Consider the following 11,719-nt stretch of genomic DNA (forward strand, 5'->3'; position numbering starts at 1 on the left):
ATTAAAGCACAATGACTCGCAGAAAACACTTTTAAAGGGGGAGTGAAATGATATGTCATGCATACTGAGTTTTTTACACTGTTAAAGAGTTGGATTCCCATGCTAAACATGGACAAAGTTTCAAAAATTAAGTTGAACGTTTGAAGGAGTATTTTTGTTCCAAAAAAACCTCTTCCGGTTTGTCTCAAGTTTCGGAAAGTTTTTTTTTTTCGAGTATGGCTCTGTGTGACGTTAGATGGAGCGGAATTTCCTTATATGGGTCCTAAGTGCTCCCTTATAGCAGAGCACTGAGAGGCTGAGCACAGCCTGATCAGAGCGAGAGCGTTGCGAAAAGTCACAAAAGAAGTGTGTTTTTGGTTGCCAGGGCAAGACAACCCTGCACAGATTACCAAAAGAGAAACAGCATTAAGGGACCAGTGGATGGAGTTTATTTTTACAGAGCATCAACGGAGTTGTGCAAGTGTTTTTGTTTGTTCCCTGCATTTCGGATTGCACATCGTTTATTTCTGAAGGATAATGCAGTCCCAACGGAAAAGGGTCACGATCGTGTGTTGGAACCACATGCGGTGAGTAAAACTGTGTTGTTAACTTAGCTATGTAGCAACAATGAGTTTTACAGAATAATTAACTCAAATGATATATAGGGAATTTGAATAATTAATCAGGAATATGATTAATTTAGATCTCAGATGACAGTTACATTAAATTTGATTGATTATGAAAAATAGCTCAATTTGCCTATATCAATAAATAATTACAGGGCATTGTAATTTACTCATTAATATGTCAATATTCCATTCTTCATATCAATTGTTGTGATAGCTCTTACTGTAAATTACTGCAAATCAAACAGCGGTTTGTCCAGCAGACCACTGTTGACCTATCAATTTTCAATAAAGTTCTCACGCCTTATAATTCAAGGAAAAATATTCTCTGGCCATGAAAACATTATCCTATCCTTATGATAAATTTAGTTTCTAAATTTAAAGCTTGTAGCTAAAGATCAGACATCTCAGTGACTCGTAATGTGAGTGGGGTGGAGTCCAAGCCAATCGTCAGTATATGGGTTTTTAATAATTAAACTAGTAATACATCAAACTACGAATCACACAGAGTAAATATGCGTACGACAATACAAACAGTAAGCTTTATACAAGACATAACGAATCCAAATAAGAGAGAGAGAGAGAGAGAGAGAGAGAGAGAGAGAAAATAGAATGAGATCACATAAGGAGCTCAGGTATGAAAATCATAGTCAGTAACTTTTGGAAGCCAACAACAAATCAGATCATAGCAACAATTTAAAGCAGCATTTAAATCTCCATAGAGAAAGTGATACTTGCAAAATGTCCAATGTGCGTGGCGTGTGCCAGAGGCCATGTTACGTGCGTGCACGCTGCGCTTGATCTTGGCGTGAGCGTGGAGCATGTGGTCCTTTGTTCTGTCCTCGCGCGGTATTTGAAAGGTTCAACAAACAATGTTCCAGAATTCGTCTTCTTTGCGTGGAGAGGCGAATAGTTGAATAAACTTAGTAAAGAAAAGAAAAGAAAAGAACGAAAACGAAAGCTTCTAAAGGAGCCATTAAAATGGCTTTTTCTCTCAGCCCCTGTGCTGAGGGGGGGGGGCTTGCGCTATGAGCGCAGCGCGAGGCCGCGCGGAGGGTCGCACAGGAGAGCAGCGTGTCCGAGAACGGAGACGGAGAAGAAGAGCGAAAAAGAGACGGGCGGACCTTGTTCGGTCGTTCTTATGGCTTGAAATTGTTCACGCCCCTTTTTCACGTAAACAGCCAATGAAAGTCCGCGATCTGAAGCGGAGGGAAAAGTTCCTTTGTCTCTGTGAAGACAATCCCCTGGAGATCTAGGGCTTGTCCAAATTCCAGGGATTATTCTAGCAAGTTTGTAATTCAGATTACATACATTTTTCATTACTTTGCTCTAGATAAATGGGTCTGTCAGAGCATGACGATTAGAACAAGACTAAACATAATAGGTATATGTGATCAAAACATGAAGTTACATTCAAATGTAGAATTACACATATTTAAAGATTTGCTTAACACATGATAACACTGCAGATGTTGGGAAACATCTAAATGTACCAAAAGGGAATACGTAATACATTTATAAAACATAAAAACTAACAGGTAACGAATTCATTCCATAGAATGCATTGGGGAGAAGATTTGGCTTCTCTCCTCTCCAGTGTCCAGGGTGGTCGTAAAGTTTTACAACCTGCAAAGATGGGGGTTGCAGAAACGTGGCTCTAAAAGTAAGGAACTTTACGAAAGGTTTCCTTTTGTGTATGTTTGAATGTGGTTGGGGGTTTTCATTTCTTCTTTGAAGCTTGCATGGGCATCATAAATAATTTAAGTCCAGCCAGGCTGGCGCCAGGCCAGGCACTTGGTGCAAAAAGAGTTTCATTTGGAAAATCTGAATTAAACACATGAATCGATGATCTGCATATCCGTTACAGCTATCAGCGCGTAAGCACATCAAGTAAACAACATGCGATGTTGTCATCAAACTGCACTTTCCACATGTACAGCTTAAAAAAAAAAAAAAATAAATAAAAAAAAAAGACCGCTAAGCAAATATATAGAGTTTCAGTACATACCACATAGCATATCGCCTTTGCTGATGCTGCTCTTGTTAAATTTCAGCCTCTGGATCTGTGTCACAGCTTCCACGTGCTCTCAACTCAAAAGCCTCCTGGCGCTCGTGATTCTTTAGCTCCGCCCACACGTCACGCCTCTAGGCGCTCGTGTTTTTCCGGGAAAAATCGGTACAGACTATCTTTCTCTTATAAATATAATAAAAATAAAGACTTTTTGGAGTTATGAAGGATGCAGTACTACTCTATAGTTACTCAAGATTAACAGGATATTGAGTGAAAACGATCATTTCACCCCCCCTTTAAGATCTAAGATCGATCCTTATCGGGAAACACAGCCCAGGTTTGTGCAAACACATGATAAATTTGTTGTTGTTGTTTTTTTAAGGTGGTACATGCATACATACATATCTGACATGAGAACAGAAAGAAAAAAATTAAAAATAAAATAAAAATAACATTTAATTACTAAGACTTTAATTATGTGTATGAATCTGTGACAGTAGATTGATTTATGTACAGATTTGTGCATTTTTACTCTATATAGAACTGTATAAATAATAGAGATATGCATATGTATTTACATAATACTTGAGAAGGTAATAATTAAAGATGTAGAATGATTTACGGAAATGAATTACAGAGCACAGGCAATGATTGATATGTTAGCGGTTTAATAACTGGATGGGGAAAACTGTTTTTATGTCTTAATGTTCTAGTGCCCAGAGATCTGTAGTGTCTGTCTGAGGGGAGAAGTGCACACAGGTTGTGTCTGGGGTGAGAGCGGTCTGTGATGATGTTACCTGCCCGTTTCTTCACTCTGGAGTTGTACAAGTCCTGAAGACTGGGCAGGTGCACACCAATGATCATTTCTGTGGTCCTAACAGTCCGTTGCAGTATCCTTATATCTGATTTACTGGCTGACCCAAACCAGACAGTTAAAGAGGAGCACAGAACAGACTCAATATTAGCTGAGTAAAACTGTGTCGTCTGTGCCTGTGGCAGGTTAAACTTTTTCACCTGGCGAAGGAAGTATAACCTCTGCTTTGCCTTTTTCACAATGGAGTCAATATAAGTGTCCCTCTTCAGGTCCTGAGAGATTGTGGTTCCCAGGAACATGAATGAGTGGTGCGGGTGGTTGTTCTCCTGAAGTCCACAACCATCTCCATCTCCACTCAACCTCTTGTCTGTAAGCAGTCTTGTCTCCGTCCTGGATGGATGAGACCGATGACTGTAGTGTTGTCTGCAAACTTCAGGAGCTTGACAGAGGAGACTTTAGAGGTACAGTCTTTTGTGTAGAGGGAGAAGAGCAGTGGGGAGAGAACGTAGCCCTGAGGAGCTCCAGGGCTGATGGTGCGGGTGTTGAATGTGAGTTTTTCCAGCCTCACTAGCTGCTGCCTGTCTGTCGAGAAGCCTGTATCTGAGTGCGCGCATCCAGTTTTGTGCTAGAGCAAAGGAAATCCATGTGCGAGCTAAGAGATTTGCACTTGCACATTGTATTAATGTGCTTTAGTGCAACAATAATGCATTCTCAACATTTGACAGTTAAATAACGCCATAATTGACAGGGTAATAATAAGAACAAGGAACAGTCGACTGCTCATTTTAGTAAAATAAACCTCTTTAGGGTGATACAAGTTTGTGTCTGGATGTGACCATCATGTCAGGCTTTATTTTGCAATAATAAACAGTTATTATTCCTTCCTCAAGGAATTTTTCCTTCCTTAATAAATAAATCTGAAAAGCTTCATGCTGGAGTTTGGCCTGCAATTGAACAGGCATTAAAGATCCTCGACATCGATTAATGATTCACACCTGATACTGCTGGGATTTTTAAATGTATGCCTTATCCTATGTTTCTACTGCCAACACGGAAAAGGCCTTATCTTTACACTGTTTATTAGTTATGATCCTTGATCATCAGAACTATTCAGCACTGAGAAGATTACTTTAGAAATAAAATAGATCACAGATTGCAAGTTAACCTATTTCAAATGTAATATGTAGTGTAATTTCAATTACTTTAATAATGTAACTGATGTTTTTTTTATTATTATTATTCTTTAAATTGCTGTTTTCAACTGTTAATCATTTGCAAACATTTAAACCAATATTTCACAAAATCACTTTGAGTGATGAACAAATAAAGTTACTCGGTATAGAGATTTTGAGTATATTGAAAATAGTTATTTTCTAATTAATTCAATGAAAACAGCAATCAAATCCAATATAGCGACACATCAACATCATGAAAACTTGCATGCTTAATGAAATCACAAAATGTGGTTGTGAGACACACAAGAACTGACAAATGATTGATATTTTAGTTTTAAGAAGTTTAAAGTGGTTTGATTTGACAATATGACGATACAAAATACATATCTTAAATGACGTAAACGTGACATCAGTGTCTGGACTGCAAATCAGTTCACATGCCATCATTGCAATAAACATATATGTAATATATAATATATGTATATATAACTAAATAATATTACTTAATAAAATAGGCTACATATCATTATCATAAACAAAGTGAAACACTTTCTACATTCAGTTTTTTCCTTGTTGAAACTAAAGTCCCTAAAAGTTTAGTGTGCACATGCAGTAAATATTGCTATATATCAATATAATGTTATAAAATATATTATAAACAAAAGTAAAACACTTCTGGTGTTTCCCTGTTATAGCAAAATGAATGAATGAATGAATAAATAAATAAATAAAACTGACCTAAGTATATTTCAGTCCAAGAAAATGATTTTTCTTAGCCCCAAAATACATTTAGAAAGATATTTTGGTATATGAAGGCTGAAACTCAATATATTTCCCATTTCAAAAATAAATTTAATTGAGCTTCACTGTTTGCAACATATATATTCAAATATATTCAGTACATATGGGTGTGTGTGTGTGTGTGTGTGTGTGTATACTCCACTATACTCCAGCTCCACTGTTTCCTTCTCAAATTTTAAATTAAAATTAAAATATAAATGAATCATGGGAATCTCATATATCCAGTTGCTTGTCAGTGCATTTTCATAAAAACAGGACTTTTACTTTCTACCAGGAAGATTGCACTATAATAATAATTTTAATGAGTGGAAATATTATCTTTGAAGGATAAAAAGCGGTCTGCTTGCTTACTTGCATGTTTGCAAGTGAATCATATGCTTTTATATCATGGGTGTTTTTGAGTGTTACATTGTTAAGGTAAATTGTATAATCTGGAACTAAGGAGTATTGCATTTAAGTAAATAACTAAGTAGATATTACTCAAACTTTAACTGGCAATGTTAAATTTACTTAATTCCTTTGCTAAATTGACCTAATGTAGTTAAGTAGATTTTACTTGGTTCAATAGCTACTTTAAATTTAATTAAAGGTGTGTTTTTAAAAAAATCCTACAAGTTATATTTTTTTTACGTGTAATATCACTGTGTTTGTTGTAGGGGTGACACCAAATAGTCAACGAATAGATGCTTTGATTTGAGGAGCCTGATTCAACTACCAATCTAACAGTCGAATATTCGTGGCCTGTTATTAATTATGCCATTTTGGCTATATGGGGGAGCTCAAATGTCTGATTTCACATACAGGTTTTATTAAGTTAATATACCGCCTATTATATTAAAGCTGTAAGAATCTGAAAAGAAAGAAGCTTCAAATTAATATTTTAAAGTGCGTGAATAAATCCAACCACCCCTATAGATCTATGTCATAGTGACACAGGCACAGACTGGATGTTTTCGAACAGGTAGGGTACAAGTGATTTCAAAACATTTCAGCTGGTTTATATATATCATGGATATATTATTTACCTGATATAATATGCATTTGGTTTTGAGTCAAGGGCTTCATTGTAGCACTACGTTGATATCTCTTCAGCACACAGCGCGAGCAAGTCAAACTACAATGTAGAATATTAATAACTATGACTGGGACTGTTATATACATACTAATACTATTATAATGAGAAGACCATTATACTAAAACGCTATGAATTTTTTGAGTTTAGCTGACGTGTTTCTGCATTGTTTTGTGAAGAACGAGTCCACAAAAGGAGCTCGCATTCAGAGCCCGCAGACACGTTCATGTGCATTCAGGCTCTTTTTGCAAATAGCTTTTAAGTCTTGTATGTAATGTTATGTTGTATAAATAAAGCATACTCTAGATGAAATTATAAGTTGAATCCCATTGATTAAAAACTTGCTATCAAATGCTCAATGCGCGCGCATCTCAAAACAGAAATGCAGAACATGCTAAAGTTTTAGGCTAACGCTATAATGAGAGCACTATTGTAAAAAAAGTTCCGTCGATGTTAAGTGTTAGCTATCTGTTAATCAAAACACAAAACATTATTTCCCCCCGTTTATATCTGCAAGGTGTTTGTTACACATTCTCCCTGAGTTAACATCAGTAATTATGTTAGTCGAATGTCTGACTTGACTCTTGTTAATGTATTTAGCCCCATCCCCAAACATATATGATTCGACTATCAGTCGGATATCGGCAAAATTCGAAAATTCCGATTCAACTATATAAAAATCCTTAGTCGGGGACACCCCTTGTTGTACCCATGGTACGGCTGCAAAGTTCCTTGATTATTACGCCAGAATGAGAGTATAGTATTACATCAATAGGATCAACAGTTGCAATTTGAAGAAACTTGTATATGTTTTTCGATCATCTGAAACGATGACATCTAGCATCCAAACATATTGATTCTGTGACATGAAATCAGCTGTATATTAATGGCCGTTCAGCAGTATTTTGTATTGTCTGAACCTGAAGCTGTGGTCTCAGTGTCCTCAGGTGTTGCTGGCGTCAGAGGATGAACATGAGTTTCCGATAGAATACATGAAAACACCTGTAATGGTCTCTCATGTCCAGATTTCACATGTAAACTGAGTGATGACAGATTTGATTATTCGGGACACAACAGATCAAAGAGTAGATCGGGTCTCTGCTTCAAATGGTAATGTCAATGATATCTGGAGTCTGGGCAAAGAAAGAAATAGAGAAGGAACAAATGTATTTCGATGAGGAGGTGAATAGTGGGGACAAATACAAGAGGGGGAAAAAAATAAGGTGGTAAAAGACACATTTACTTAAAGAACACCATTTAGAGACACCAAGTTTTATGACTTTCTGTGTTCACATGTATTTATAATTGTGAACACTAGGTGGCTAAATTAAACTAAATTAAATTACAATCTTGAAGGATGGTTTCGAATGGGTGTCATATTTAAAATTTTACTCACAAACTATCAAATTCTCATACACTAACACTATACTCTCTCTCTCTCTCTCTCTCTCTCTCTCTCACACACACACACACACAAATACTATCAAACACTCTCTCATACACTAACACTATACTGTGTCTCTCTCTCACACACACACACACACACTATCAAACACTCTCACATACACTAACACTATACCGTTTATCCAGAGGTGTCAAGTAACGAAGTACAAATACTTAGTTACATTACTTAAGTATACATTTTGGGTATCTATACTTTACTTGAGTAATTATTTTTCAGCCGACGTTTTACTTCTACTTTACTTCTTACTTTTTACTTCTAATTGCACTAGATTATTATTAAAATTAATGGCAAACTAATTCCTACTGACACACTAAAGAAAAATATATAAATAACTGGCTTACAACCCTTTTTTGGGGTGAAAATACTAATGTGCCTAAGACTTTTGCACAGTACAGTATTTTAAAAATGACATTGTTGCTACTTCATAAAGAATGATTAAAGACAGTGACAGACAGCACTCATTTTAACTAAATATCAGAGAGATTGACAGGGATACAGTAGAAACATTATGTGTGGTTTTGTATTAAATAATGACCCAGATCATGAAATACATTTATTAGCTTTAGATTAAGGGAAGCACAACTTGGGAAATGAGAGCAAGGTGAAAGCTATGGATTTATTTTAAATATTTGTAATGTTCTTTAATAATGTCCATATTTTTTTTGTGGTTCTTTTTTTTAGGCACCGGTACCGTTTTAAAAGTATCGAAAAGTCACTGGACCCTACTTAAAAGTTATTTCTCACTGGCTCATTTACCAAATGGGTGCTTTGTCTTCGTCCTCCACAAATTAAGCTACTGTAGGTTTGACAGCACTATAATGTTTATTGTAAATAGACAACCATACAAGACTTATTGTTATTAAGCCTGCCCTGGGTACACCAATGTTCTTTTCCATTGCCCTCACAGACTTGTGCAGCTAAGCTTGGATATGCATTTACATTCCATTAAAGGTTATTGATGACATAATTACTGATGTTAACTCAGGGAGAATGTGTAACAAACACCTTGCAGATATAAATCGGGGGAAATAATGTTTTGTGTTTTAATTAACATATATCTAACATTTAACATGACAAGTTTGACTTTTTGCACCAAACAAAATGCACAGCTTAATGTAAAATGATACATATAGGAAATTTATACAGTACCAAAATATAGAGTATATATACAGTACTGTTGATATAGTACATGCAGTAAGCAATGGATTTTCTGTTGACTGAAGAGAAGTTTCTCACCTGTGCTCTTGACGAAATGTCCGAACTATTGATGCCACCGTGTACCTGCTGAGGTTAGGCTGTACTCTCAATCCAGCCTCCCTCAGTGTTAGTTAGTGGTTTATTACATGGTTCACAATTGTAGCACGAATTTCGTTACACAGATTTGGTTGTCTTCTTCTTTGGGCATGTCCTACCCCTCCTCCAGGTCTTCCTCTTCCTCTTCTTCTTCGGCCTCTTCCTCCACCTGGTACTCTCTGGATTCCCCCTCTCATCCACACTCTACCTCTTCCTCTGACACCATTCATTTTTGTTGAAGACAGGTGAACTTACCTGTTGCCTTTTTATAGTGCTTTAACCTGATTGGTGTGTCTACAATTAAGCACCAGTGTGTGTGCACACCTGGTGCCTGTGTTTAACCAATTGGTTCATGGGTGTGCTCATTTGAAAGCCTTTGCTTTGAAATTGCAAAGAAATTACATCATGATAAATTTCTGTGTCACATGCATACAAGTGTGTTAAGTGTTTTGCAAATCACTGTGTGTAATGTTTTGCAAAAAGTGTGAAGCTGACAATGTACTTACAGTTGTGTAAATCTAGCCCGGTGTTTTGTTCCTTAAGTGTAAGGTTTTGCTAATTGTGGGAAAGTACTAATTTTAGTGTGTAAGCAATTGAAAAAAACTGTAATATCATCATTGTTTGGATTCAATGAATATTTGACTTCACATTTGTATGTGAAGTGAAGAATATGAGAATGTGAATAATAAATAAGTCACTGTTTTGTTTTATTTTGCTTTTCTTTTTGCTTCTTTTCTTTTTATCTTTCTTTTACTATCGTATTCGTCCACACTTTTCGCCTCAGAGTCTTCATCCTCATCCTTATCCTTTTCTACGGAGCCCCCCTAGGTTGTGGGAAGAGAAAAATAAATAAACTGTGCACACGGTTTTACAATCCGTGGGGACGGATTTTAAACTGTGGGTACAGATCATCAATTTACATCCATGTGGACAGATTGGTAAACTGTTTTACAAACCTTCACACATGGTACAGTTTATTTATTTTTCTGCCGCCTGAGCATCAGGACAATGACCACAAGAGGGAGTTAAACCAGAAACTCTGACTAGAAAACTGATGGGATATCAACTATAGACCTATTTACCAAGTACATTATATACACAGTAAACATCTGATAATTAATATTTGCAGACAGAAATAAATATCATCCTGAATACACAAATTCTTTATTTATTCTTGCAGAATAAAATCTCTCCTACTGTCCAGTCAGTCACCATCAGTCGCAACTCACGCACATTTATTTAAAGTTTACTCACTTACTTACGACGTTTTCCTAACCAGAAAAAAAAAAAAACATGCTTGTAATTTGCATTGCGTGATGACATTAGTTGTTTTCGCGACGTGCATGCATTAAAACATTGCACATACTTAACAGAAAACTCTAATAAAATGTTAAAGTATTAAATACCATTAAGGTGTAAAAAAAGACAGGAAAAACAACAGTAAAAAACAGCCCATATCGATTATTTTAACAATGTTTCATCTGAGGTAAAATTAATTAAAGTTTATTCTGTCATATATGTGTAGTAGCTTACTTACAATATATTAACATTCTGTTGCACTTTACCTCATTGTGTATCTTGTAATATTATACTTTAATGGTACCTTACACTGTAAAAAATAGTGCCGTTAAATAACAGTAATTTACTGGCAGCATGGCACCAGTAAAGTACTGTTAATTTACAGCTTTCAACCATTAATTTACCACTCTTATTTTGTTTTACAATATTTTACCGTAAATTATACCATGGAAATTAACTCCACTCCCACTGCTTCAAACAGTTCGAGTTTAAAAGCTAGCATTCCTATGATGTTAGTACTATGAACTTATTCCATTTGAGTCCACTGAGAAGGAATATTTCTTAATATAAAAATGCAATCACTTAATGTGTAGTAGTAAAGAAACGAAATGCATGACTTTAACTTAAATCACTACAGTTAATTGTCAGCTATAGCACACATGTATGTGCTGAAGTACTTAACACAGAGATCACCACTGTATCAGCATCTTTATATAAAGCAGCAGAAAATCTGAAATTTTGGCTCATCATTGACTGAAGCAAAGGTTCTACTCTCCAGAACAATGGTGAACAACAAAACTGCATTAAACTAACAGATCTCTCTTGTCAAAACATTAATACAGTTGAGTTCAGTATTTACTCTCATTATCAGTGTATGCCTTTGCATAAATATTTTTCTATGGATTTTCACAAATATTTTAGTTATTTTTTTTTTTTTTTCATTTGGTAAATCTGACATTTACATTTAACAGTATATTACTGTTTTTCCTTGACTTAACAGCAACAAACTGTAGAAAAACACTTTTTTTGCTGGCAACCATTAATTTACGGCAACAAACTGTAGAAAAACAGTTATTTACTGGCAGCAGGGGTGCCAGTAAATAACTGTTTTTCTACAGTTTGTTTCCTGTAAATTAATTAGTTTATTACTGTTAAATTATGTTTCATGCTGTTTTTTCTTCATA

The sequence above is a fragment of the Carassius auratus genome, chromosome 1 (assembly GCF_003368295.1).
Source record: "Carassius auratus strain Wakin chromosome 1, ASM336829v1, whole genome shotgun sequence".
Taxonomy (NCBI): Eukaryota; Metazoa; Chordata; class Actinopteri; order Cypriniformes; family Cyprinidae; genus Carassius; species Carassius auratus.